Source organism: Bombina bombina, chromosome 7 (genome assembly GCF_027579735.1).
Source record: "Bombina bombina isolate aBomBom1 chromosome 7, aBomBom1.pri, whole genome shotgun sequence".
Taxonomy (NCBI): domain Eukaryota; kingdom Metazoa; phylum Chordata; class Amphibia; order Anura; family Bombinatoridae; genus Bombina; species Bombina bombina.
This window is the reverse complement of record NC_069505.1, coordinates 297,375,145-297,401,936: the sequence shown is the minus strand read 5'-3', so window position 1 is coordinate 297,401,936 and position 26,792 is coordinate 297,375,145. Positions and strand designations below refer to the sequence as shown.

At 39.1% G+C, this 26,792-nt stretch overlaps 1 protein-coding gene across 5 annotated transcripts in view; it reads left to right on the top strand.

Annotated features, from left to right (window-relative positions):
• Positions 1-1,187: 1,187 nt before the first annotated feature.
• The window catches only part of SETD5 (SET domain containing 5), a 408,248-nt gene continuing 382,643 nt past the window's right edge, over positions 1,188-26,792 (top strand). For all 5 annotated transcript variants that reach the window (XM_053720870.1, XM_053720868.1, XM_053720869.1 and 2 more), the window contains exon 1: positions 1,188-1,485. The gene's annotated coding sequence lies outside the window, so the exon portion shown is untranslated. The remainder of the gene's footprint in view (positions 1,486-26,792) is intronic.

Sequence of the window (26,792 nt, the reverse complement as noted above, 5' to 3'; positions counted from 1 at the left end):
TGGAATTAAAGGTTGACTTATGGAAGGTTTAATATGGGTATTGCTCAACACTGGGCAAAAAAACAAAACAAAGGACAAGTAGACACCGCGGGTCACACCTGGGGTGAAGTGTGATCGGTGCCTCACCCAGCAGTAGCCAAACCTCTTCCTGCCACGTCGAGCTCTGTCACACCGGACCTCTAGCCGGTTAATACCTGTAACACGTTAGTGAAACAGACACACCGTGCCAGAAATACAAGGTCCGGGAGGGTCACAATAATCCATGAGGGCGTCGGTCAGTCTCGCCCTTTATGGGGACTGCAGCCCTACTATGCCGATCCTGGGGGCCACAGCCTTTCATATACGTTAACCGGTCACAAACGGCCGTCTGGGCATGGCCAAGGTATGGATCCCTTTTATTAGCCATATATTCTACACTACAATTGTTTAATAAGTATCGGACCGATAGCCATAATACAAATGCGCGCGCCCCCTAACACACTAAGAAACCCAACAGCGATCTTCCTTTACGGCTCCTCGGTAGATCCAGCGTTATTCGCAACCCAGACGATTCCGCAGCCCCCGGTTTCACCCATTCTTGATGCCCGTGTATCCTAGAGCCCCGCCACGTGGGGAGGGGGAGCAGCAGAGAACAAAGTGCGTGCGAGCGCAGGAAAAGGGGCGTTAGCTGCAGCTCGGTCACGCCTACCCTAGCAAGAACCCGCTCCTCTACTGGGCGGAACCATACGTCTGACTGATGCCTATTTCTGCTGTTAACTATCTGTTGTCTGTAAAGCACTGGACACAGCGATGGGCTAAATAATGAATATATCGTCGTTAGAAACAAAAAACTATGACCATTCATAAAGTATTTGTAACAAAAAAAAAATCTAACAATACATTCATGCTATATTATAGACCTAAATTATAGCTGCGATATATATTTTAGATGCGTTCCCCTCAATGGCCCTGCTCTGACTGTGGGAATTTAGGGAAAGCAGCTTCAGCTCCAGGTTTGGGGGTGTCGCGTGACAGCCCGACAGTGATGGACTTTGTACACTAACCAATGAACGATGAGGTGGTAAGCGGTCAGCCAATGGTAGCTCGCTTAGTAGGCGGGGATACACCCCCTCCTCGTTCCCGCCGCCCCTGCTGCACGAGCTAGGCATCCCCGTGTGGTCAGTGGCGTTTCCGCCCGCGGAGGCAGCGAGTCGGCGGTAGGGGGAGGGGAGGCGGCGCTGAGCGACTGTGGATGCGGATTGTGAGGGGGGGTCACGCTGAGGGATCTGAGCCCCAGGCACGGGAGAGAGGGGGGCTGCTGGCCAGACACCCTGCACATTCACACAGCGGATATACACATCAGTTGGGCTCTAGGATACACTTGTGGTCTGTGACACACTCAGGAAACACCGCGGCTTCATTTGCGGCCTAGCTAGTTATTGGTCTGTGTGACACACTGGCCGGTTCTGTCACTGTGGGAGTGAGAAGGGGGCAGCGCAGAGGCCGGTAAGTCATCTCATGAGAGGCAACAAATCGATTTTGGTGCATTTTATTTGTTGTTTTCTCACCCAGTCTGCTGCACTGAGTTGCCTATAGTTTGTGTTGTGTTTACATATTGTCCCAGATGTGTAGACATTGCTCACTTCATCCTGGGCTCTATATCTAGTTGTATATCCTGTATTCCGTATGTTCCTGTAACACACGGGGCTCTGCACATTTTGTTGATGCTTCTGTACACGATGTAATGCTCTATTTGCTATTGGTATACCATGTATAATGCTCTGATGTATCATGTATAATGTCCCGGTAAATGTAATTGGTATACCATGTATAATGCCCTGGTGATTGCCATTGGTATACCACGTATAATGCCCTGGTGATTGCCATTGGTATACAACGTATAATGCCCTGGTGATTGCCATTGGTATACAACGTATAATGCCCTGGTGATTGCCATTGGTATACCACGTATAATGCCCTGGTGATTGCCATTGGTATACCACGTATAATGCTCTGATGTACCATGTATAATGCCCTGGTAATTGCCATTGGTATACTATGTATAATGCCCTGGTAATTGCCATTGGTATACTATGTATAATGCCCTGGTGATTGCCATTGGTATACTATGTATAATGCCCTGGTGATTGCCATTGGTATACTATGTATAATGCCCTGGTGATTGCCATTGGTATACTATGTATAATGCCCTGGTGATTGCCATTGGTATACTATGTATAATGCCCTGGTGATTGCCATTGGTATACTATGTATAATGCCCTGGTGATTGCCATTGGTATACTATGTATAATGCCCTGGTGATTGCCATTGGTATACCACGTATAATGCCCTGGTGATTGCCATTGGTATACCACGTATAATGCCCTGGTGATTGCCATTGGTATACTATGTATAATGCCCTGGTGATTGCCATTGGTATACCATGTATATTGCTCTTATGTACCATGTATAATGCCCTGGTGATTGCTATTGGTGTATTATGTATAATGCCCTGGTGTATCATGTATAATGCCCTGATGATTGCCATTGATATACCATGTATATTGCCCTGGTGTACCATGTATAATGCTCTTTTGATTGCCATTGGTATACCACGTATAATGCCCCAATGTTTGCCATTAGTGTATCATGCTCACATTATGCAGAACTCAGTTGTGTTATTTATAAGTACACTGTATCCTTTATACACAGTGTGTAAGGGTCTTTGCTTTTAATTCCATTTGTAACATTTGTAAACAGAAGGAAAGACTGTATACATTCTATCAGTGTGTGGTTCCCATGTAGATTAGCTCTGCTTGTATCCCCATGTGGTCACTGTTCTATACCCATGTGTTTGTTACACTAGGCTCTGTGCTTGTTTGTACCATTTAGTCAGTGTGATGGACGGGGGTACACACATAATATGCCTGCAACATACATTCTCTCTCACACAAGCTTGTGTTTAAGCATGTCTTTGCTCCTAGACTCCCTGCCTTTGGTAACTAGGATAATATCTTCTTTTCATAACTGCCCTGTTTGTACTTCATGTACACTTGTGTGATGTATAAATCTAATGCATGTGTCCTTGTCACATACGTATGCTGTGTAACACCCACGCTGCCTGTAACTCATGAACATATATACTTCTGTGTGTATACTATGCAGATCCAGTGTCTGCAGTCTCTGTACACTCTTGTGCCATGTGTTTAACTCCCATACACACCCACTCTGCCTGTAACCCACGCACGCACACACAATCTTGTGCGTTTCCACTCTTCCCTTTGCATTTCCCCCCTCATGCATCTATCCCATGGATTCATGATGCAGTACCCTGTGCTTGTATGTCCCTTGCACTAGCTCTGTTTGCGTCCCATGTACACACTTTTTTGTTTTAAACATCGTGGGATACTTAGGAGGAAATCTCTGATGTGCTATATCCTTATAGGTTTATCACCATTTTCAATATTTCAAGGATTCTTGTTATTGTTTTCCAAAATATTTGCAAACATGAAAGATGCTGATGTATGACGATGGAGGAAAGCTCCTTTTTATCTTTATTGTATATAGTTCCTCCCTTTCTGTGTTTTGGGTTCTCAGCTTGCAGTATTATAAGATTCTCTTGTTTTGGATTTGAATATTCCTAACATGCAAGGTTGTGATTGAGGGATATTATCTTGACTGCAGGTTGTGCGCCTCTCACCATTTGAGGTTTCTGCTTTGACTATCCTGATAATGCAATGATGATGGGCTAGAGGGATGTGCCATTGGTTACCACAGATTATGCCCTCTTTCTTGTTTGTGGATTGCTGAGAATTCTTAGTTTTTTTTGGGGCCTATGTGACTGGTTGTCTAGTCTCATTCATAAAACCGCATTCCTATCTTGCTAATTTGCCTCAATTTCAAGTCTGCAACTGAACAGCAAAGGTGAGATGTAGTTTTTTTTTGTGTGCTGTTGTAGGACAAGTCTTGCAATAGTTTTGTTTGTATGAATAAAATTATGTTGTGTACTAACAATGATATTTTTGTAACCAATACTGTTTTCTCTCTATCTGTATGGGGGACTGCTTGTGTTTCTGCTACAACACAGCATGACAACTTATCTATTAATAAAATACACAACTTACTAATATCATTTGTATCTTTTATAGATGGACATGTCATTTAAAAAATGTTTTAGGGCACTCATTTAAATATTAGCCTTTCATCAATAAGAGATCATCACAAAGTCTGCACTTACTGAAAAGGAAGATTTCATGTGCTCAACTTTTTTGTTGCATGCAGCATTTTGGACTTCCCATCCCCCTATTGCTTAGCATTTTTTGAATGCATGACCTGGTTTCAGGGGGGGAAAAAAATCCACTTCTACCTTTAGCAGTAATGTGGCAGATCCAGCCAGGTGTTTTTTTTTTTGTGTGTTTCTGTTGAATTAACATGAGAGGAAGTGTAGAAGCCATCTTTAATTAACCCTTTATATGCCATCCTGTTTAAATATAGTAGCTGCCAATTCCTTTTTAGTTTGCAGACTGCTATTTTGACACAAAAGAACAATATGTTGTGTGCAAGGTTAGTACAGACTCAGAAATAAGATTTTTCTTTTCCAACTTTACCTTCTGGTTAAACTGTGGAAACTAGATTGGTAGTTATTATGCCAGTGATGTCCTGTGTTTTTTTTTTTTTTTTTTTTTTTCTTAAAGATAACTGACTTTTTTTTCATAGAGTCTTGCCCTTGAAAGCACCATGTTTAAAGAGCTTATAATTTTTAAACTAGCAAAACAAGAGTAAAATTAGTAAGGGCCGTTGCGTTTTCAGTGTGGAACTGCACATGTTGGCTAATTTTGGGTGTTTCTCTGTAGCAGGGCTTTATTGAGAACCTGGAAACTGGAGTCCTTCTAATATAGCCATTATGTAATTGTTTAAGGAGCGGTGGAATGAACTGTAGCTGTAACTAGCTCATCAATGTACTTTTTTTCCTAAAAAGTATAATATGGATGCTTGTTCTTTATGCATTATTTCACTACTGCAGACCTTTTAACATATAGATTTGTGAAAACTGCTTTTATATTATGGTGCAATCTTTTTCTCTGTAAAATATTTTTGTAATGGGGAAAAAAATGTATTTGTTCTAATGGGTGTTTATCTGCTAGATCATAGGCAGAATACTTTAGTGTAGGACCTTGAATTTGTTGTTGCTTCATGAGAATCTCAAGTGGTGCTTCCTCTCCAGGGATAGTCAGAGCGTCCATTAGTAAGCCAGGTCCTAAGAGAGAGAAGAGATGGGCTAATGTTAAGATGCCTGGTGTGTTGATGCCATCTGCCTTGCTTCCGCATTTCCATCGCTTACAGCCTGAGGTTTTGTGAGTTATGAGGACAGATATGTTCTAGTCTGCTAAATTCATCTCCTTGTTCAGCAGAAAAGATAGTGGCTAAACATGATTGTGATCACCCTGAACTCAAGGTTTTGTAAAATCTAGATGCTGTGGCAGCGAAACTTGCAGTATTTAAAACTTTTTTTATGTGTTGGGGGCTGGGTGATGTATATGTAGTATAGTGACTTAGCCCAGTGATTAATTTAATGATTTTAGCTGCATCCTATCAGCTATTTCATATTATCAATTCTGAGTTATTTATATATAAAATCTTTATTTCAGGTTTACTTGTGTGTTTAATCTGTCATTTTATCATTCCAGTAGCTGATCTCTTGTTTGTATGTTTACTGTTTTCTGAAATGTATGAGAGGGGGTAAGCAGCAGTCTGTAATTTTAAAGTTGGTAAAGGGGATTTTCTGGCCTGTAAGTAAGTCTTGGTGTGTGACAAACACCCTCTATATAAGGGCTGTTAAATTAAGAATGTATAAACCATATATCACTAGTGGATATTTTCACCTGTACATGTGTCTGGCTATTGTATATTACATGCAACAGTAGATTAACCCAGTGTTTACCACAGGGTGTAAATTTGCCCTTTAAAATGCCCATCAGACGTTAATGTTTTTCTTAGTATTTTCACATTCCTAATTTAAACTGCACTGATGACTACATAACAGGGAATTCATGTATCTCTATAACCATTAGCTATTGGTCACTTTTACAAATCTGGTTACTATTCCAGTAACCTTTTTTGTTTCCTGAGTTTTCTCAGGCTTGGCTCTGGGTATTTCTCAGCCTGTGGTTGCCATCTTTCCTATTGCATCATCTGCTTTACTCTCTCACGCTCCCCTGTCTGACCAGACCTGTATACTCGTGTGCTCCCCCCCCCCCCCATATGCAGCTCTTGTAATTCTGTCACTCCCCTCACTGGGGCCTATGCTCCTGCTCTCCTCTGAATGGGGTCGACCTCCCCTCTGCCTCGCCCCTGCTTGCTGTCGCTCGCCTGCTTTTGCTAGCATGAGCGGTGTGATGAGATCACTGGTTTGGGTAGTGTTGCATCCTCAGAGACATATGTAGACTGGGGGAGGGGAAGGTGTGCTGATGTTTTCACTAAAACTTCCCTCATGCATAATAAGGAAATGGTTTTCAGTGCAACGCCTGCAGACTAGATTTATCCAGTGTTGATAAAACTGACTTAAATTGCAGGCGTTTTAAAATTTAAAATCCTTTCATTTAACCTTTTATTCTGGTTTCAATGAGTCAGCATTTTTTTTTATTCTTTAGTGACACAAATATATGTCCCTTTGTCAATCTTTGGTGCATTATACAAATGATCAACATTATCTGCGTGCTATAATGTGGCTTACAGTGCATAAACACACCTACTTTATGTGTTTAACATGAAATTACAGGATGTATGACAACTTGCATCCTATTATACTAGGGTTCAGCATTTGCTTACAATCTAGGAGCCAGGCCAAACATTTAGGAGTCCAATTTTTTTCTTTTTTTCTTCTTCTTAGTTTTCAAGCCTTTTAGCATGTCCTTTCTTGTTCAGCTCGGAAGCAATACTGTATTAGCATGAATACTGTATTTAACGTGTGTGCGTGCATAAATATTCTCACACACATAGAATCAAGAGGTTAGATTACTTCATAGTACACTTGCAGCAGTACTGTAACCCCTTGATTTGTCAAATAGCATTGCAGTAGCAAATTAACCCTTTGATTAGCATAGACAAATGTTGTTATTCGCAGCTGCATAACTGAAACCTTAGCAACATCATATTAACATGTACTATCCAGCATTCTAGTGCATTATACATAAGTAGAGGAGGAGTCTATATGGTGAAGTGAACCAGTGAGGCTCTATAGTTGTCCGGGTTCTGGATGAGAGACTTTGCAGTAATTGGGGAGGGAAGAGGATGATAGCACTGAGTATTGCTGTCATAGGAGACATGGCAACAAGGTGGAAGTGAGTCACTGCTGGTAGTGAGCGCCACACAAAGGGGAGATATGCAGCTTTCAGCCCCGCATCTGTCTCTCAATGAGAAGCCATAGCAATTTCCTGTGTGCTGGATCACATTTTCTAGGCCCTTCTGGCTTTTATGTTTGTTGTGCCATGAAGAAACTTTACCCTTTCATTATCATGTTTATAGATGAAATATTTTACTTACCTGTGTGGTGTTGCAGCTGCTAGAATCGCATATTGACTTGCTCATGACTTATGAGATTTGTAGTTATGCGTGGGAGCTACAGTGCAGTCACATCTGATGACAGCCAGTATAGCAGGTCTAGATTTTGAGGTGCTGTAGAATGGTAATGCTCTGTCTAACAATATATTAGTGTAAACCAGAAGCTTTCATGTTGTATTGGACATAACTTTATATTCATATTATATTGTACAGATTAATAAAGAGAATACTTAGGAGCCAGGTAAAAGGCATGAAGAATATTTGCAGAAACAATCCCTGCTTAAAGGGACAGTATACACACATTTTCATATAACTGCATGTAATAGACTCTACTATAAAGACCATGCACAGATACTGATATATAAAAACCCATAAAACCTTTTAAAAACTTACTTAAAAACTTACTTAGAAGCTCCTAATTTAGCACTGTTGATGAGGTAAGACTGGGACACCCACTGAAATGGGCTGAGAAAGCAGAAATAAGACACCCCACACTCTGTCCTGCAAATGAAAATACTCATTATACAAACAGAAGCAGTCTGAAGTCTGTATGCATCAGTATATTAGCGCTACGGAATCTGTTGGCGCTCTACAAATACATGATGATGATAATAAAAATCTACATCTAAAACCTTGGGGGTTGGTTAGGAGTCTGGAAATCATCACAATGTTATTTAAAATGAAGCAAAACTATACATTTTTACAAAAACACTTCCCAGATGGGCGATTTAAATGGAACATCTACAAAACATGCAAAGAAAAATCTAGTGTACAATCTCCCTTTTAAAAGCACAGGAAATCACACAAAAATAATTCATGATTCGGATACCACATGTAATTTTAAACAACTTTTATTATCAAATATGCTTTCTTCTCTTGTTATCCTTTTCTGAAGGTGCAGCATTGCACTACTGGCAGCTACCTCAACACATCTAGTTAGCCAATCACAAAAAAAACAAATGTATGCAGACACCAATCACCAGTTAGCAACCACTAGTGTAGGATATGCGCGTATCTGTTTTCAACAGTGTATACCAAGAGAACAAAGAACTTTCGAAAATAGAAGTGATTTTAAAAGTGTCTTAGACGTGATCTATCTGGTTCTTGCAAGTTTAATTTTGACTTTCTATCTCTTTAAAGGACAATGTACTCAGTCAAGTAGCTAAAAAAATGGCTAATTATGTTGAAAGCTGCTGCAGGAACACTCTTTCAAATATTCTGGGCTCTCTCCACACTCCCCCTTGGAGGTTGATTTCTACCCTTTAACACACTGTTTTTAGTATTCAAATAAGATTTTGTCGGATAAACAAAGAGATATGACTGTTTAACCTCTTGAAAGTGATTAAAGGGACACTGAACCCAAAAAATTTTATTTTCTTTCGTGATTCAGATAGAGCATGAAATTTTAAGCAACTTTCTAATTTACTCCTATTATCACATTTTCTTCATTTTCTTGGTATCTTTATTTAAAATGCAAGAATGTAAGTTTAGATGCTGGCCTATTTTCGGTGAACAACCTGGGTTGTTCTTGCTGATTAGTGGATAAATTCATCCACCAATAAAGTGCTGTCCAGAGTTCTGAACCAAAAAAAGCTTAGATGCCTTCTATTTCAAATAAAGATAGCAAGAGAACAAAGAAAAAATAATAGGAGTAAAATAGAAAGTTGCTTAAAATTGCATGCTCTATCTGAATCACAAAATAAAAAAATTGGGTTCAGTGTCCCTTTAAACACAGGTAAAGTCAGCTCCAGTGCATCAGTGCACTACTGGGACCCAGTTGATCATATCTGGTGAGCTAATGACAAGAGGCATAAGTGTGTATACACCAGCTAGCTCTCAGTAGTGCACTGCTGCTGCTAAGCATAAGCACACATGCTTTTAAACAAAGGATACCAAGAGATCAAATTAACGTTGGTAACGTAAATGAAGTCTATTAAAATCACATGCTCTATCTGAATCCTGAATGTTTCATTTTGACTTTTATGCCTCAAGTATATTTAAAACTAATGGTATAGACTTTGACTCAAGTAGTTAATTTATTTTACTGTAACATCTAAGTACTTTTGTGTGAAGGGGAGATTATTTTCAGGCATGTTGTACGCTCATGGAGCCACCTTCAAAGCAGATATACAGTAAGATTGACATCCATGAGATATTCAATGCATACTTTATTTTTTCTTGGTGCCACCATTTTTTTTTTTTTTTTTAAAGGGACACTCAAGTCAAAAATTAAACTTCATGATTCAGATACAGCATGCAATTTTAAACAACTTTCCAATTTACTTCCATTAACAAAATGTGCACAGTCTTTTTATATTTACACTTTTTGAATCACCAACTCCTACTGAGCATGTGCAAGAATTCACAGCATACACGTATATGCATTTGTGATTGGCTGATGGCTGTCACATGATACAGGGGGAGTGGAAATAGACATAACTTTGCAATTTATTTAGCAAAAATCTACTACTTATTTGAAGTTCAGACTAAGTGCTATTGCATTGTCTTCTTATCATGCATTTGTTAATTATGCAAATGTACTGTATTGACTGGTCCTTTCATTTTATACCCTTCCCAAACTACCTAAGCACATAGCTACAGAAAGTTATGGTTTCCTGCAGAAGACGGACACTCACGTCATTTGGCTCTTTTCGTAGCCGCATTTATTCTTTTTAAAGGGCAACACGCAAAAGACATGGCTTAATGAACTCAGGAGCAAGGGAGCCACTGGCTCCTAGAACTTTACCCCTAGTTCCTATTGTTTTGGGCTATTCTCCATACATCTATATACAACTACCTCTGGCTCCTAAAAAAATTGTCTGGCTCCTACTTTTTAAATAGGTTTGTCGAGCACTGCTTGAAGATCTGTGCAGATCCAGAACGTTAATGTGTTGTACTTTGACAAGTATAAATGCGGCTTTGAAAAGAGACAACTACAGCGAGTGGCCACCTTCTACATTCGGATGCTACCATAGCATCTGGGTGCACACCAGTATTTTTCTGCTTGTTATTCCTTATTAGGTTAAATATAATGCATCTCTGACGTGATCAGAATAAAGCTTATCGAATAGACCTAAACATGCAAAGAGAAAATGCTGTTGGAGCATTTGCAATGTTGCTTACAAGTAACGATTTGTTTAGGGTACAAAAATGTAAGAGCGAATTAAACACTTTTGCAGCGATTTACCAAGCTGAGGCAGACAGGGGCACACATATTTGCTCATGTCCGCCGGGCTAAATTCTGCTGGTGGAATTCAGCATTGCACACAAGCACTATTTTGCGATTGCATGCAATCCCACGCACTGCCAATCACGCATGGACAGGAGCTGTCAATCTCCCTGGTCACGCTATACCAGGGAGATTAAAATTTGTTACTTTAGAGGTGGCAAAATTTTAGAAAATAAAATTTTGTTAAATACGGAGTGCAGGTTCTCTTGTGAGAACCTGCAGTCGTATGGGGTCCAAAGGCTTGCCAAGCCTTTGATAAATCGACCCCTTACAGGCAGCTCCACAACAGCAATGCATTACTGTGAGGTGGCACATACTGAGCTAATGAAAAGGCATATACGTTCAGCCACCAATCAGCAGCTAGCTCCCAGTAGTACATGGCTGCTCGTGAGCCTACCTAGGTATGCTTTTCAACAATTTTTTTTTTCTCTCTTAAAGTAGACTTTTTTTTTTTTTTTTTTTTAAAACACAAGTGTAGATGAAGTGTTTCTTTTCAGGTTTGTGAAATAGTGTTCCTTCCCCCAGTAGGGCAGATGGGCTTTTCATGTATGAGCCAATCAGCATTTATACAACAATATCAGTTGTGTATTTCCTGCTAGTCTAATGCTTTTTTTTTTTTCTTTTCAGTCCTTTCATGTGCATAATATTTTGAGCTCGTTGTCTCTAAGCTTTGGGTCTGAATGTGCCAGTCGGGATTCATTATGAGGTAGCCTGGTGTGGGCAGTGTAATAGTTTGTAATATTATAAAGTGTTATGCAATCCAAAGCACAAATGAAGTGCAATCCATTTGCAATAGCTAATTTTAGCTTAATATTGACTTCAATTTTAGCCGGATGGTCAAAAAATAATCGGGTGGTGCACCCATTAAAAAAAGTTATGGGTTAACACTGTGCAATGAGTAAATAAAAGACAGTACTGCACCCTTATCTAATACCTACATAAACATTTTCTATTACAATTTAAAATTGCGTACTGTCCCTTTATTAAAACAGTACAATTCCTATACTCAGGTCTGGTTGTATACATCTTGCCTTTTATAGGGGCTAGTCTACACCTATTGTCATGTTAGTGCTCCTTGAACAGTAGTTGAGGAACCCTGCAATTGTCACTTTGTCCTTTTTTTATCTGGCTTCATCTTTAACAGTAGCAGAAATGTATGAGCTAGAATTATAGTTCTAGGCAAAATAAACACTGAAACATATTATTGGCTCATTTTAGCCGTGTGGTCGGTTAAATCAGCTGGGCGGTGTACCCATTAAAAGATACTGTGGACAACACTGTTTTTACTAGTCTTATCCTTTAAAAGACTCACCTTTTTCTACCTGCGTGTTTTTTTTTGCTTCCCGAAAACGACAAAGCCGATGTCGATTTCCTTGGATATTCTATTACACAATGCACAGAATCTGTGTCGTCTTGTGTCCTTATAAACTCACTAATTTTTACTATTAGTCACTCCATGATGATGTCTGTTTTACTAAAACGTGTGTATGTAACTTTCCTTTATTCCTCACTGTCACTGCCCAGATTGTCCGTTTTGCTTATGAAACATCTCCAAGATCTAACTTTAAACACTAGCCAATGTCTGATTTGTATACCAATCATGTCTTACCTTCAGTACTGCAACACACCGCACCCTTGCTCTTTTACTGCAATCACTCATAACTTCAGACTGACTCACCATTTTTATGCTTCTCCACTTTCAACTTTGGCACCCTTTAGTCTCCAGAATTAGATTTGCAATTTGTTCTAATACAGGGTGTTGGAAGCTAAGGTAGATGTAGCCTCTCTAATTACTATGGGATTTCATCTTTCTCCCTGTATATGTACATTCATCTGTAGTTCACTAGGCTTTGGAAAAAGTGCTTTTTGTACTTTCTGGTAATGACTCCATTTGTTCACTGCTGACATGATACAAGCCCCACTGGCATTCTGAGCAGCTGTGGTATTTAAAATGCAGGTCCACTGAGAATATCTAGCTATGCTTCGCAAGCACGTGCAGAGACAAATGTTAACACTAAAACAGTGATATTTACTAGAAGCATTTTTTGTCAATAAATGTGTATTGCAAATATGTTTCTATTCAAAGATGTAATTAACGTGCACTTAAATTTTGACTGGAATGTCCCTTTAAATGGACAGTATGAAAACCTTGTAATTACATTTTTATATAGACTTCCAATAGCTTAACAGAGTATAGTCTGAATATTATTATTATTAGAAGAGATTTAACTTTGGCAGTAAGGATAAGGCAAACATTGAAAACGAGGAACAGAAATGTAAGTAGGTTTGGCTTTCATGTGCTCTCTAAAGTTTTCACAACTGGAAAGTACACTGAATTGCAAGTCTTTTTTTTTTTTTTTCTTCCTACTGACAAAATTGAACAATTTTTTTCCATTTCCCTGCCCCCTAAATCATGTGACAGCCATCATCCAATCTCAGACTCTGTGTAAACATTGAACTTTTGCCACATTTATGTATGGGCTGGCGCAGCAAAAATGTAAGTATATAAGTGATTGTGCACAATTTGATAATGGAAGTAACTTTAAAAGTTTAAGAAATCAGACTTGTATTTTCCCATATCTTTTAAACCCTAAAGGAATATATATTGCACACATAATGTTTAGTGATAGACAACTTCCTAACACATGAGGTCAACAAATCAATATTTTAGAAGCCTTAAAGGGACAAACCCATATGCTAAAGCAGGGCTCGACAAACCCAGGAGCCAGGGAGCCACTGGCTCCTAGAATTTTACCCCTGGCTCCTATCTTTTTGGGTTATTCTCCATATATCTATATATAGCTACCACTGTCTGGCTCCTGAAAATATGTCTGGCTCCTAAATATTCTTACTGGGTCCTAATTTTTAAACAGATTTGTCGAGCACTGTGCTAAAGCACTTGAAAGTGATGCAGCAAAACTAAAAAGCTAAGAAAATATCACCTGAACATTTCTATGTAACAAAAAGGAAGATCTTTTACCTCAATTTCTTCAGCTTACAAGTGTACGTTATCTGTTAAAGGGACAGTCTAGGCCAAAATAAACTTTCATGATTCAGAGCATGTAATTTTAAACAATTTTCCAATTTACTTTTATCGCCAATTTTGCTTTGTTCTCTTGGTATTCTTAGTTGAAAGCTTAACCTAGGAGGTTCATATGCTAATTTCTTAGACCTTAAAGCCCACCTCTTTCAGATTGCATTTTAACAGTTTTTCACCACTAGAGAGTGTTAGTTCACATATTTCAAAAAAGATAACACTGTGCTCGTGCACGTGAAGTAATCTGGGAGCAGGCACTGATTGGCTAGACTGCAAGTCTGTCAAAAGAACTGAAAAAAGGGGTCAGTTTGCAGAGGCTTAGATACAAGATAATCACAGAGGTCAAAAGTATATTATTATTACTGTTGGTTATGCAAAACTGGGAAATGGGTAATAAAGGGATTATCTATCTTTTAAAACAATAAAAATTCTGGTGTAGACTGTCCCTTTAAGTTATATTTCAGCTGCTGTCCAGCTGCAAGTTGGAAAAAAAGACCATCTGCAGTGCTGAGGTCATGCATGCTTTGTGGGATCTCATGAGATTTCACAGTACACTTCCTTAAACTGATTAGGGAAATAACATGACTGTCCCTGCACATGCCAGATGCACACTCCCTTGCAAGTCCTGGGACTAGCATCCTGATTGGCTACTTAAAGTCCCTTTACAATTTAGTGAGAATATGTAGGATATTTTGAGGTAAATATCTTCCTTTTATACATATATGTTCAGGTGATATTTTGTAGTCCTTTTTTTTTACAGCTATGCTGCATCACTTTCAGGTGCGTCAACATTTGTGTATCATGTCCCTTTAAATGGACATTATACACTAGATTTTTCTTTGCATAAATATTTTGTAGATGATCCATTTATATAGCCCATACAGATGTGTTTTTCTCTTGCAAGGTGTATCCAGTCCACGGATTCATCCTTTACTTGTGGGATATTCTCATTCCCTACAGGAAGTAGCAAAGAGAGCACGCAGGAAAGCTGTCCAGTGTCCATATAGCTCCACCTCCCAGTCATTCTCTTTGCTAGCTCTAAGCACTAGGGTCTCTCTCGGGAGTGTAAAGTGAATTCCATTGTTTCCTCTCCTCCCCCGTCTGGTTGCCAGAATCAAGCAGGAGAAGGCTTCAGTAATTCTGATAGCGCCTGCGTGGCCACGCAGGACTTGGTATGCAGACCTAGTGGACATGTCATCTGTCCCACCATGGACACTGCCAATGAGGCAGGATCTTCTAATACAGGGTCCGTTCAAGCATCCAAATTTAGTTTCTCTACGTCTGACTGCTTGGAGATTGAATGCTTAATTCTATCAAAGCGTGGGTTCTCTGAGTCAGTTATAGATACTCTGATTCAGGCTAGAAAGCCTGTCACCAGGAGAATCTACCATAAGATATGGCAGAAATTTCTTTGTTGGTGTGAATCCAAGGGTTACTTGTGGAGTAAGATTAGGATTCCCAGGATATTGTCCTTTCTCCAAGAAGGACTGGAGAAAGGATTGTCGGCTATTTCCTTAAAAGGACAAATATCTGCTTTGTCTATCCTGTTACACAAGCGTCTGGCAGAGGTACCAGACGTTCAAGCATTTGCTCAGGCTTTAGTCAGAATCAAGCCTGTCTATAAACCTGTGGCTCCGCCATGGAGTTAGAATCTAGTTATTTCAGTTCTTCAAGGGGTTCCGTTTGAACCTTTACATTCCATAGACATTAGGTTGTTATCTTGGAAAGTTTTGTTTTTGATAGCTATCTCTTCTACTCGAAGAGTTTCAGAATTATCTGCCTTACAGTGTGATTCACCTTACCTGGTGTTCCACGCAGATAAGGTAGTTTTGCGTACCAAGCCTGGTTTTCTTCCTAAAGTTGTTTCTAACAAGAATATTAACCAAGAAATAGTTGTTCCTTCTCTGTGTCCTAATCCATCTTCGAAGAAGGAACGTCTATTACACAATCTTGATGTAGTTCGTGCTTTAAAGTTCTATTTACAAGCAACTAAGGATTTCAGACAAACATCTTCCTTGTTTGTTAACTATTCTGGTAAGAGGAGAGGTCAGAAAGCGACTGCTACCTCTCTTTCCTTTTGGCTGAAAAGCATCATCCGTTTGGCCTATGAGACTGCTGGCCAGCAGCCCCCTGAAAGAATTACTGCTCATTCTACCAGAGCAGTGGCTTCCAGATGGGCTTTCAAAAATGAGGCTTCTGTTGAACAGATTTGTAAGGCAGCGACTTGGTCTTCACTGCATACTTTTGCCAAATTTTACAAATTCGATACTTTTGCTTCTTCGGAGGCTATTTTTGGGAGAAAGGTTTTGCAAGCAGTGGTGCCTTCCGTTTAAGGTACCTGTCTTGTTCCCTCCCTTCATCCGTGTCCTAAAGCTTTGGTATTGGTATCCCACAAGTAAAGGATGAATCCGTGGACTGGATACACCTTGCAAGAGAAAACAGAGTTTATGCTTACCTGATAAATTACTTTCTCTTGTCGGTGTATCCAGTCCACGGCCCGCCCTGGCATTTACGTCAGGTAAAGATTTTTTTGTTTAAACTACAGTCACCACTGCACCCTATGGTTTCTACCCTTGGTAGAATGACTGGGGGGTGGAGCTAGAGGGGGAGCTATATGGACAGCTTTGCTGTGTGCTCTCTTTGCTACTTCCTGTAGGGAATGAGAATATCCCACAAGTAAAGGATGAATCCGTGGACTGGATACACCGCAAGAGAAAGTAATTTATCGGGTAAGCATAAATTCTTTTTTTTTTTTTTTTTTTTTTTTTAAAAACGGATAGTTTTGTTTAATTTTAAATAACATTGCTCTGATTTTCAGACTCCTAACCAAGCCCCAAAGTTTTAGGAGAATACTGACTTATACCTACTCCAGCTTGCTTCTGTTTGTGTAAAGGGTCTTTTCATATGCAAAGGAAGGGGGAGGAGGTGTCTGCTATTTCCCACTTGCAGTGGGTGTTCCAGTAAGCTTTTAAAACAGAGCTAAACTGGAAGCTTCTAAGTAAGTTTTTAAATAGTTTTATACTGGATTTTTATATCAGTATATGTGCATCTTATTCTTTATAGTAGTGTCTATTACATGCAGTTTTATGAAAATTGGTGTATACTGTCCCTTTAACGTTGTCCAGTGGCACAGGCCAATTTTAGGTATCATTGAAGGGTACCCTCTTTCTGTTCTCCTCTCCAGAGAACTCAGTTGTGGCCACCTTGTTAGCCAATCTTCAAGAAGTCTCCAAAGCACTAATTTGGGGGGGGTTTCTACCCAGGGGGCCACAAAGACTAGTCCTAAGGGGCTGCCTGCTAGCCCTTACTGTAATAGTTCTTTCACTTCAACATGTAGCACAGTAATATTTTGTGAGGACACCCTGTACGGGCACCAGCAAATACATTTGGCAGCAAGTTACAACTGTAAGCCTCCCAGACTTTTGGCACAGTAACCCACATTGCTACCCTTCAGGGCGTCATTGGTGCCACCTGTGCAACTGCTGAAATGTTCTGCCTTTGTGTGAACTGTATTATATAGGACAGAGGTGTTTGTGCTGAATTTAGAAATATTACTTGTGTTGAGCTTAAAGGGACATAATAATCATATGCTAAATCGCTTGAAACTTATGCAGTATAACTGTAAAAAATAAAAATATCAACTGAGCGTCTCTATGTAAAAAAGGAAGATATTTTACCTCACAACTTCCTCAGCTCACCAGAGTAAGTTCTGTGTAAAAAGTTATACTCAGCTGCTGGTAAAAAATAAATAAATAAATAAATGAAGGAATGAACAGCAGCCAATCAGCATCAACAGTGCTGAGGTCATGAACTCTTTTACTGTGATCTCATGAGATTTGACTTAACTCTCATTGTAAACTTTCTTAAACTGAATAGGGAAATAACATGAGTGCACGAGGCTCAATCCCTTAGCTGTCCTGGGACAGACATACTGATTTGCTGCTTAGAAGTCCTTTACAATGGGATGTGGCTACTGAGGAACTTTTGAGGTAAAATATCTTTCTTTTTTACATAGAGATGTTCAGGTGATATTTTCTAGTCAGCTTTTTACAGCTATGCTGCATCACTTTCCAGTGTTTCAAGTGGTATCTTGGCCCTTTAAGATGCCAGGATAATGATCTAATCTGCTTAACATACAGTATCTCCTATTATCATCTGCAGTTGCATCCAAGTTCCCTCGATATCATAAGGGTTGGAAACCTGAATGGCTAAATCAGGAAGTAATACCATGAAGGTTATGGAGTAAACATTATTGTAGAGAGAGCATTTATGGAAAAGCTGCCCCAATAATGATTTTAAAGTACAAGCCAGAGGTTTACTAAACATAAGGCCTTTATGTCATACCTGGGTGTCAAGGGTCGCTCTAAAATCAACTCTTCCACTCAGATTACTAGGCCCTGACATAATTCTCAAATTTGTATACTGCCATTGGTCCATTATCTCCAGGATCTTCTCCAGTTGTACTATTGTGCATGGAACTCTGGGAAATGTAGTTGCTGTTATATGAATATAAACTTTTATTCCCAGCATCCCATGTGCTTTGTTTGTTTTGGTCCCCAGCTGCTTCACAGCTCTGGTGTGCACAATCCTGAGGGTTAATGGGTTTCAAATGGAGAGCAGCGACATAGCAGATAAGTCACAGCCTGTAAAGCAGTTCATCCAAGGAGGTGCAGCTCAGCAGTTGGGGTGACAGTAGTGCTCCCCCCCACCATAGATGGTCGCAGCCAGTAAAATCTGTGCATTGTAGAGTGCCCGGTCCTGCACTTAATAAGCATGTACAGATCAGATCTGAGAAGTGTAGGAACATGCAAACATTTGTGCAGAACAGAGCTGAAGAGGGTATCATCTGGCCTGCAGCAAATATAAGCTTATTATATCAACAATAGTGGGGTTTTTTTGTTTACAAGACAATATTAAAGGGACACTGAACCCAATTTTTTTCTTTCGTGATTCAGATAGAGCAGCAATTTTAAGCAACTTTCTAATTTACTCCTATTATTTTTTCTTTGTTCTCTTGCTATCTTGATTTGAAAAAGAAGGCATCTAAGCTAGAAACCAGCCAATTTTTGATTCAGACACTGGACAGCACTTGATTATTGGTGGGTGAATTTATCCACCAATCAGCAAGAACAACCCAGGTTGTTCACCAAAAATATGCAGGCATCTAAACTTGCATTCTTGCTCTTCAAATAAAGATACCAGGAGAATGAAGAAAAATTTATAATAGGAGTAACTTAGAAAGTTGCTTAACCCTTTAACGACCAAGGACGTGCCAGGCACGTCCTCCATAGGATGTCACCTAACTACCATGGACGTACTGTGGCTCTCTCTGCATTGGCCAGCGATGGTGCCGTTCCTTGGTGGGTGGGCAGCCCATCTCTGGCAATCTTCCGGCCAGCAGTAGTAAACTATTGTCGGGTGGAGGTGGGGCATATATGCGCTCACCTGCGATCTTCTATTTTTAAATTTTGAAGTGGTGGTTGGGGGAAGAGGAGGGTGGAAATAATTTTTGAAAATAGGTCTGGGAGGGGGTAGGGTTTGTAAATAATTTCAGTGAGAAACCCAAAGTTAGTGAAAAAGTGAACAATTTTTTTTTATTTGATCGAATTTGCCAGTGAAATGGTGGCATGAAATATATCAAAATGGGCCTAGATCAATACTTTGGGTTATCTACTACACTAAAGCTAAAATTAACCCTACAAGCTCCCTAATTAACCCCTTCACTGCTGGGCCTAATACAAGTGTGGCGCGCAGCGGCATCTAGCAGCCTTCTGATTACCAAAAAGTAATGCCTATTTCTGAACAAAGAGGATCTCAGAGAAGCATTACAACCATTTGTGCCATAATTGCACAAGTTTGTAAATAAATTCAGTGAGAAACCTAAAGTTTGTGAAAAACAAATTTATTTGGTCGCATTTGGCGGTGAAATGGTGGCATGAAATATACCAAAATGGGCCTAAATCAATACTTTGGGCTCTCTAATATAAAAAAATATATACATGTGAAGGGTTATTCAGGGATTCCTGACAGATATCAGTGTTACAATGTAACTATCGCTAATTTTTAAAGTGAATGTACATTTTTTTACATCAGCTGCCTCCTAATTACTGTTTTACCCATCAGTATCATAACTGCTATGTTTATTTTTTTAGAAAAATTAAGATTGTTTATATATTTGAATTACTTACTTTTTTCCACTTTATATCTTCCTCCTCCCACCCGGCACTTCCTTGTTCTTCACATGTGACGTATAGAGCAGTCCCAACCGCTCTATACGTATGTGTGAAGCGCGCACCCATTCAGCTTTTTTTTCTGAGCATGCGCATAATTTCAGTGATGCCTCCTCATTCATGCCTAATCTCGATCCTAAAACCAGATACCCATCAATTATTAAATTCATTAATTCAAACGAAACATGAATTACACCCATCTTTACTCTTTAGCCTAAATAATTGCTCACATATAATTTTTTGCAGAAGCGCATGCGCGTTCTATGAACACGCATTGCTTCTGGTATAGGATAACATTTTCAAACGCATGCGCTGAAGAAGCGCATGACGTATCGAAAAAGGGTTTGAACCCCCTGGGGGGGAAACGCGGATTAGCTAGAGTAGCTGTCATTCATTCCAATAATGAGGGACAACATGGCGGGCGGAGGCAGCGCGGCATAAAAATAGAGTTTAAAAGGTATAATTTTGGATTTATTGCTAAGCTTGTTAAAAATCGATGAATTAAACTCCCCCTTATTTGAATAGCTTAACAATATTGCATTAAGCAATAGGGGTGACTTTACATTCACTTTAAGAAAAAAAAATGGTTTGGAAATAGCAAAGTGCTACTTATTGCCTTATAACTTGCAAAAAAACAAAACATGTAAACATTGGGTATTTCTAAACTCAGGACAAAATTTAGAAACTATTTAGCATGGGTGTTTTTTTGGTGGTTGTAGATGTGTAACAGATTTTGGGGGTCAAAGTTAGAAAAAGTGTGTTTTTTCATTATATTTTGTATTTTTTTTTTTATAGTACAGGTAGCCCTCAGTTTACGCCAGAGTTAGGTTCCAGAAGGAATGGTTGTAAATCAAAACCGTTGTAAATTGAAACCCAGTTTATAATCTAAGTCAATGGGAAGTGAGGGAGTTAGGTTCCAGGCCCCTCTCAAAATTGGCATAAGTAACACCTATTACATTATTTTTAAAGCTTTGAAATGAAGACTTTATATGCTAAACAGCATTATAAACCTAATAAAATAATCACACAGCACAGAATATATAATTAAACCAAGTTAAATGAACAAAAACATTTGCTAAACAGCATTATAAACCTAATAAAATAATCACACAACACAGACTTCACTTGCATTTTTCTGCAAACAGTTCGTTCTATGCATTCCAATCTGGACTGATTTATACAAAGGAAGATTTTGTTCCTTTGAAATCAGCTTGATAGCTCAGGTCTGGTTAAACTGATTAATTTCAGCTTGCTTGGCTTTGCTGAAACACAAGCGGACAGCTCCACCTACTGGCTATTTTAATAAATGCACTGCTTCTCAATGCTTTTCAATAGCAGTCACATGACTGGAAAAAAAGGTTGTTATTCTGAAACGGTGTAAATTGAACCGTTGTAAAACGAGGGCCACCTGTACATTATGAAAATAATGGTATCTTTAAAAAGGCAATTTAATGGCGAGATAAACGGTATATAATATGTGTGGGTACAGTAAATGAGTAAGAGGAAAATTACAGCTAAACACAAACGCCGCAGAAATGTAAAAATAGCCTTGGTCCCAAACGGTCAGAAAATGGAAAAGTGGTCTGGTCACTAAGGAGTTAAAATTGCATGCTCCGAGTCACAAAAGAAAAAATTCTGGTTTGGTGTCCCTTTAACTCATTGGCTTAAAAATCAAACACAACTGTGAATCAGTATTCTGTGTTTTCTTACAATGCAAGTGGTTAATAAATACTGTGTTACTGGAAGTAAGATTTATGCTTTTCTGTGCGAATATACATGCACATACACATGTGTACATATAAATATGAATAATATTAGTGTGTGAAACTTACAGCACCTAAAAAACATAATTATTGGACTGTTCCTATAGCAACCTGAACCTCAAGTGTGTTTGTCGCCACTCCATTTCTTTGTAGATAGAAATGTATATCAAGCTTAAAGGGACATACAGATTAGAGTACCATTGCTTTCTTTATAACCCCCTGTATATATGTGTGTATGAATGTGTTTGAAAACAATTAATACTCTTCAGCAGGTAAAAAGCATAATTGGGAACACATTAAAGGAGAGAGAATTTTATGTCTGAGAGACAGGCAAGTGTGTACACAGCTCAGCAGCTACCTAATTTGTGGGGTTTGCACTGGCGGCATGTGTATTTTTTTTGTTATTTTATAATAAAAAACATACAATTTTATTTTGAAGGTTTTTGCAACAAACAATACAACATAAGTTTATATTCATTATTTATTTTGTGTTTTCTTTAGTTTATCTCTGAAAACACTGCTTTTCTCTTGGTATCTTTATTTTAAAAGCAGGGATGTAAGCTTAGGGGCCGGCACATGTTTGGTTAAGCACCTGGGTAGTGCTTGCTGATTGGTGGCTAAATGGATTTTCATGTCCCTTTTTAAAGGTCATAAGCACCTTGTAATTGCACGATTTTATTTTAACACCTTATTGCCTGCTGTCATTTTCAAAATACCAAACTCCACTTACAACTTGTAGACAATTGAGACCAGTTACTGGAGTAGGCAATGCTAGCCACTGACATTGTTGTGCAGTTATTATCACATCTACTGAGGTATGCACTTCGAATTCTCAGAATTAATGATGGGGAATAAAAGTATTTTGCTTTTTTAAAATTTTTATTTTGTTATATTCTGTAAATGTTTTATGCTGCAAGTTGCTCTATTCTGGTCCACGGTGAACAAAACAAGATCAGCATACTTGAACCTGCAACGCTAGGTAAAAATGATTTTGATTGTATGGAGCTACCTAACCCCCCTGTACCCTCCAGAAGAACAAGTGACCTCTCATTTGAAAGACAAGTGCCTTAGCCTTTATGTGGATATCTACACAGCTGTGCTTATCTTGAAGTGTACACAGCTGATTGGAGAGTATTCACCAATCAGTAGCTAAGTATGCTGTCAGACTGACACCTAGAGTCATGTTGGAGGTGCCAGTTTATTGTTAAAGTGAAGGTCCATTTTGATTAATTAGTGGCCGTTTTTTAATAAACCTATTAAAAACAAGGGCACTTTAATTCATCAAAATTGACATTTCGCTGTTTTCTTCAAAAACTTACCTTTTAATCCTGGCAGCTGCTCCAGCACTTCCTCCGCCAGTCGCAAGCAGTCTTCGCGGGTCCAGAATGACGAATCCGGCTTCCTCCAATCGCAGCGTTGCATCAGGCCAAGATTCCCCCGGGGGGGGGGGGGGGAGCTGTGATTTGGAGAAAGCCGGATTCGTCTTTTCTGAGGCTTCCGACGGCCGGGGGAATCGTTGGAGCGGCATTCAGGATTAAAAGGTAAGCTTTTGAAGAAAACGGTGTAATGTCAATTTTGATGAATTAAAGTGCCCTTGTTTTTAATAGGTTTATTAAACACCGGGCACTAATTCATCAAAATGGACCTTCACTTTAAACATGAAATTATGCCTTTTTTTTTTTTTTTTTCCACTACACTGGTTGCATTGAAGTGGTGTCTGTATATAGTATTGCAGAGATGTACAGCACCAATATACTACTGATTTTCATGTCCATTTTATAATCGCTAAAGGACCACAGTAGAATTGCATAATCAATAAATGCATAATAAAAAAGATAGTGCAAGAAGCACTTAGTTCAAATTTCAAATGAGATTTTTTCCCTTCAGGCTGCATCATGTGACAGCCATCAGCCAATCACTTAATACTTGTATGTATATTCTGTTAATTCTTGCACATGCTCAGTAGGAGCTGGTGTTTTCAGGAAATGTGCAAATAAAATGGTTGTGTACATTTAGATAATAGAAGTGAATTGGAAAGTTGTTTAGAATTGAGTGCTCCATCTGTGTTATGAAAGTTAAATTTTGACTTTAGTGTTCTTTTAAAGGACAGTAAAGTAAAAAAAAAATCTTTCATGATTTAAATAGGGCATGTAATTTCAAATAACTTTCCAATTTACTTTTATTACCAATTTTGCTTTGTTCTCTTGGTATTCTTAATTGAAAGCTAAATCTAGGAGGTTCATGTGCTAATTTCTTAGACCTTGAAGTCTGCCTCTAATCTGAAAGCATTTTGACAGTTTTCACTACTAGAGGGTGTTAGTTCATGTGTTTCATATAGATAACATTGAGCTCAGGCACGTGAAGCTCCTAGAAGTCAGCACTGATTGGCTAAAAATGCAAGTCTGTCAAAAGAACTGAAATAAGGGGGCAGTGTGCAGAGGGATAGATACAAGGTAATCACAGAGGTAAAAAGTATATTATTATAACTGTGTTGGTTATGCAAAATTGGGGAATGAGTAATACAGGGATTATCTACCTTTTCTCTTGCAAGGTGTATCCAGTCTACGGATTCATCCTTTACTTGTGGGATATTCTCATTCCCTACAGGAAGTGGCAAAGAGAGCACACAGCAGAGCTGTCCATATAGCTCCCCCTCTAGCTCCACCCCCCAGTCATTCTCTTTGCCGGTTCTAAGCACTATGGTCTCTCTACGGGAGGGTAAAGTGAATGTGGTGTTAGAAATATCTTTGTTGGTGTGAATCCAAGGGTTACTCATGGAGTAAGATTAGGATTCCCAGGATATTGTCTTTTCTCCAAGAAGGTTTGGAGAGAGGATTGTCAGCTAGTTCCTTAAAAGGACAGATATCTGCTCTGTCTATCCTTTTACACAAGCGTCTGGCAGAGGTTCCAGACGTTCAAGCGTTTGCACAGGCCTTAGTCAGAATCAAGCCTGCCTATAAACCTGTGGCTCCGCCATGGAGTCTAAATCTAGTTCTTTCAGTTCTTCAAGGGGTTCCGTTTGAACCTTTACATTCCATAGAAATTAAGTTATCTTGGAAAGTTTTGTTTTTGGTAGCTATCTCTTCTGCTCGAAGTGTCTCAGAATTATCTGCCTTACAGTGCGATTCACCTTACCTGGTGTTCCACGCAGATAAGGTAGTTTTGCGTACCAAACCTGGTTTCCTTCCTAAAGTGGTTACTAATAAGAATATTAACCAGGAAATAGTTGTTCCTTCTCTGTGTCCTAATCCTCCTTCGAAGAAGGAACGTCTGTTGCACAATCTTGATGTAGTTCGTGCTCTAAAGTTCTATTTGCAAGCAACTAAGGATTTCAGACAAACATCTTCCTTGTTTGTTATCTATTCTGGTAAGAGGAGAGGTCAGAAAGCGTCTGCTACCTCTCTTTCCTTTTGGCTGAAAAGCATCATCTGTTTGGCTTATGAGACTGCTGGCCAGCAGCCTCCTGAAACTATTACTGCTCATTCTACCAGAGAAGTGGCTTCCACATGGGCTTTTAAAAACGAGGCTTCTGTTGAACAGATTTGTAAGGCAGTGACTTGGTCTTCACTGCATACTTTTTCAAAATTTTACAAATTCAATACTTTTGCTTCTTCGGAGGCTATTTTTGGGAGAAAGGTTTTGCAAGCAGTGGTGCCTTCCGTTTAGGTTACCTGCCTTGTTCCCTCCCTTCATCCGTGTCCTAAAGCTTTTGGTATTGGTATCCCACAAGTAAAGGATGAATCCGTGGACTTGATACACCTTGCAAGAGAAAACAGAATTTATGCTTACCTGATAAATTACTTTCTCTTGCGGTGTATCCAGTCCACGGCCTGCCTTGGCAATTAAGTCGGGTACATTTTTTTTGTTTAAACTACAGTCACCACTGCACCCTATGGTTTCTCCTTTTTCTTCCTAACCTTTGGTCGAATGACTGGGGGGTGGAGCTAGAGGGGGAGCTATATGGACAGCTCTGCTGTGTGTTCTCTTTGCCACTTCCTGTAGGGAATGAGAATATCCCACAAGTAAAGGATGAATCCGTGGACTGGATACACCGCAAGAGAAAGTAATTTATCAGGTAAGCATAAATTCTGTTTTTAAACAAAAATTCTGGTGTTTACTGTCCCTTTAAGGGACTCTAGCCTCTCTGCAGGAAATGGAACAAATACAATATACACAAACAGACAAAAAAAACATGCAAATGTTGCAATGTTTATATTTAATAAGTAGGCCTTTCTGCTCTTCCGGATACTTGAGTGTTGAGATTAAGCTACAATATCTTTCTTACTTTTATGCATTAGCTGAAGGTGAGAAAGATAAATACTGGCACTACATAGAAAAGGTAGGAAAAATACCACTTTGAAAAAAGTGAGTATCGGTGCTGTCCCTTTAATTAAACATATGGGATTATGTAGAAAGAGGAAAGTAAGGAACTTAATTAGCACTCATTCCAGTCCTAATATAAACACTTAAAATAAACTTTAATAGTATAATTAAAATATCAGATAACCTCTGTATTCCATTCTATACAAAACACCCTACCCTAAAAGCTAGCGTGTTTCACTTCACTGTTACCTGGCCGATAGCAGGAAACATCGGCTTCAGGTGACAGAAGTGATAACACGCAGATACTTAAAATAAATTAGTTCTAGATATAATAATGTTTGCTAACGCATTTCAGCCGATCTCACTGCCTTTCTCAATGCTAAGTCTCATCAAAATGATCATTTTGCTATCGGCCAGGAAACAGGGAAGTGATATACGCTAGCTTTTAGGGTAGGGTGTTTTGTATAGAGTGGAATACAGAGGTTATCTGATATTTTAATTATACCATTAAAGTTTATTTTAAGTGTTTATATTAGGACTGGAATGAGTGCTAATTAAGTTCCTTACTTTCCTCTTTTATGCATTAGCTTCATAATAGAACAAGCTTTAAAATTGTTTTCACAATTTTTAATGTTCAGTTAATTGTATACTTCCAGATGGGGGGGGGGGGG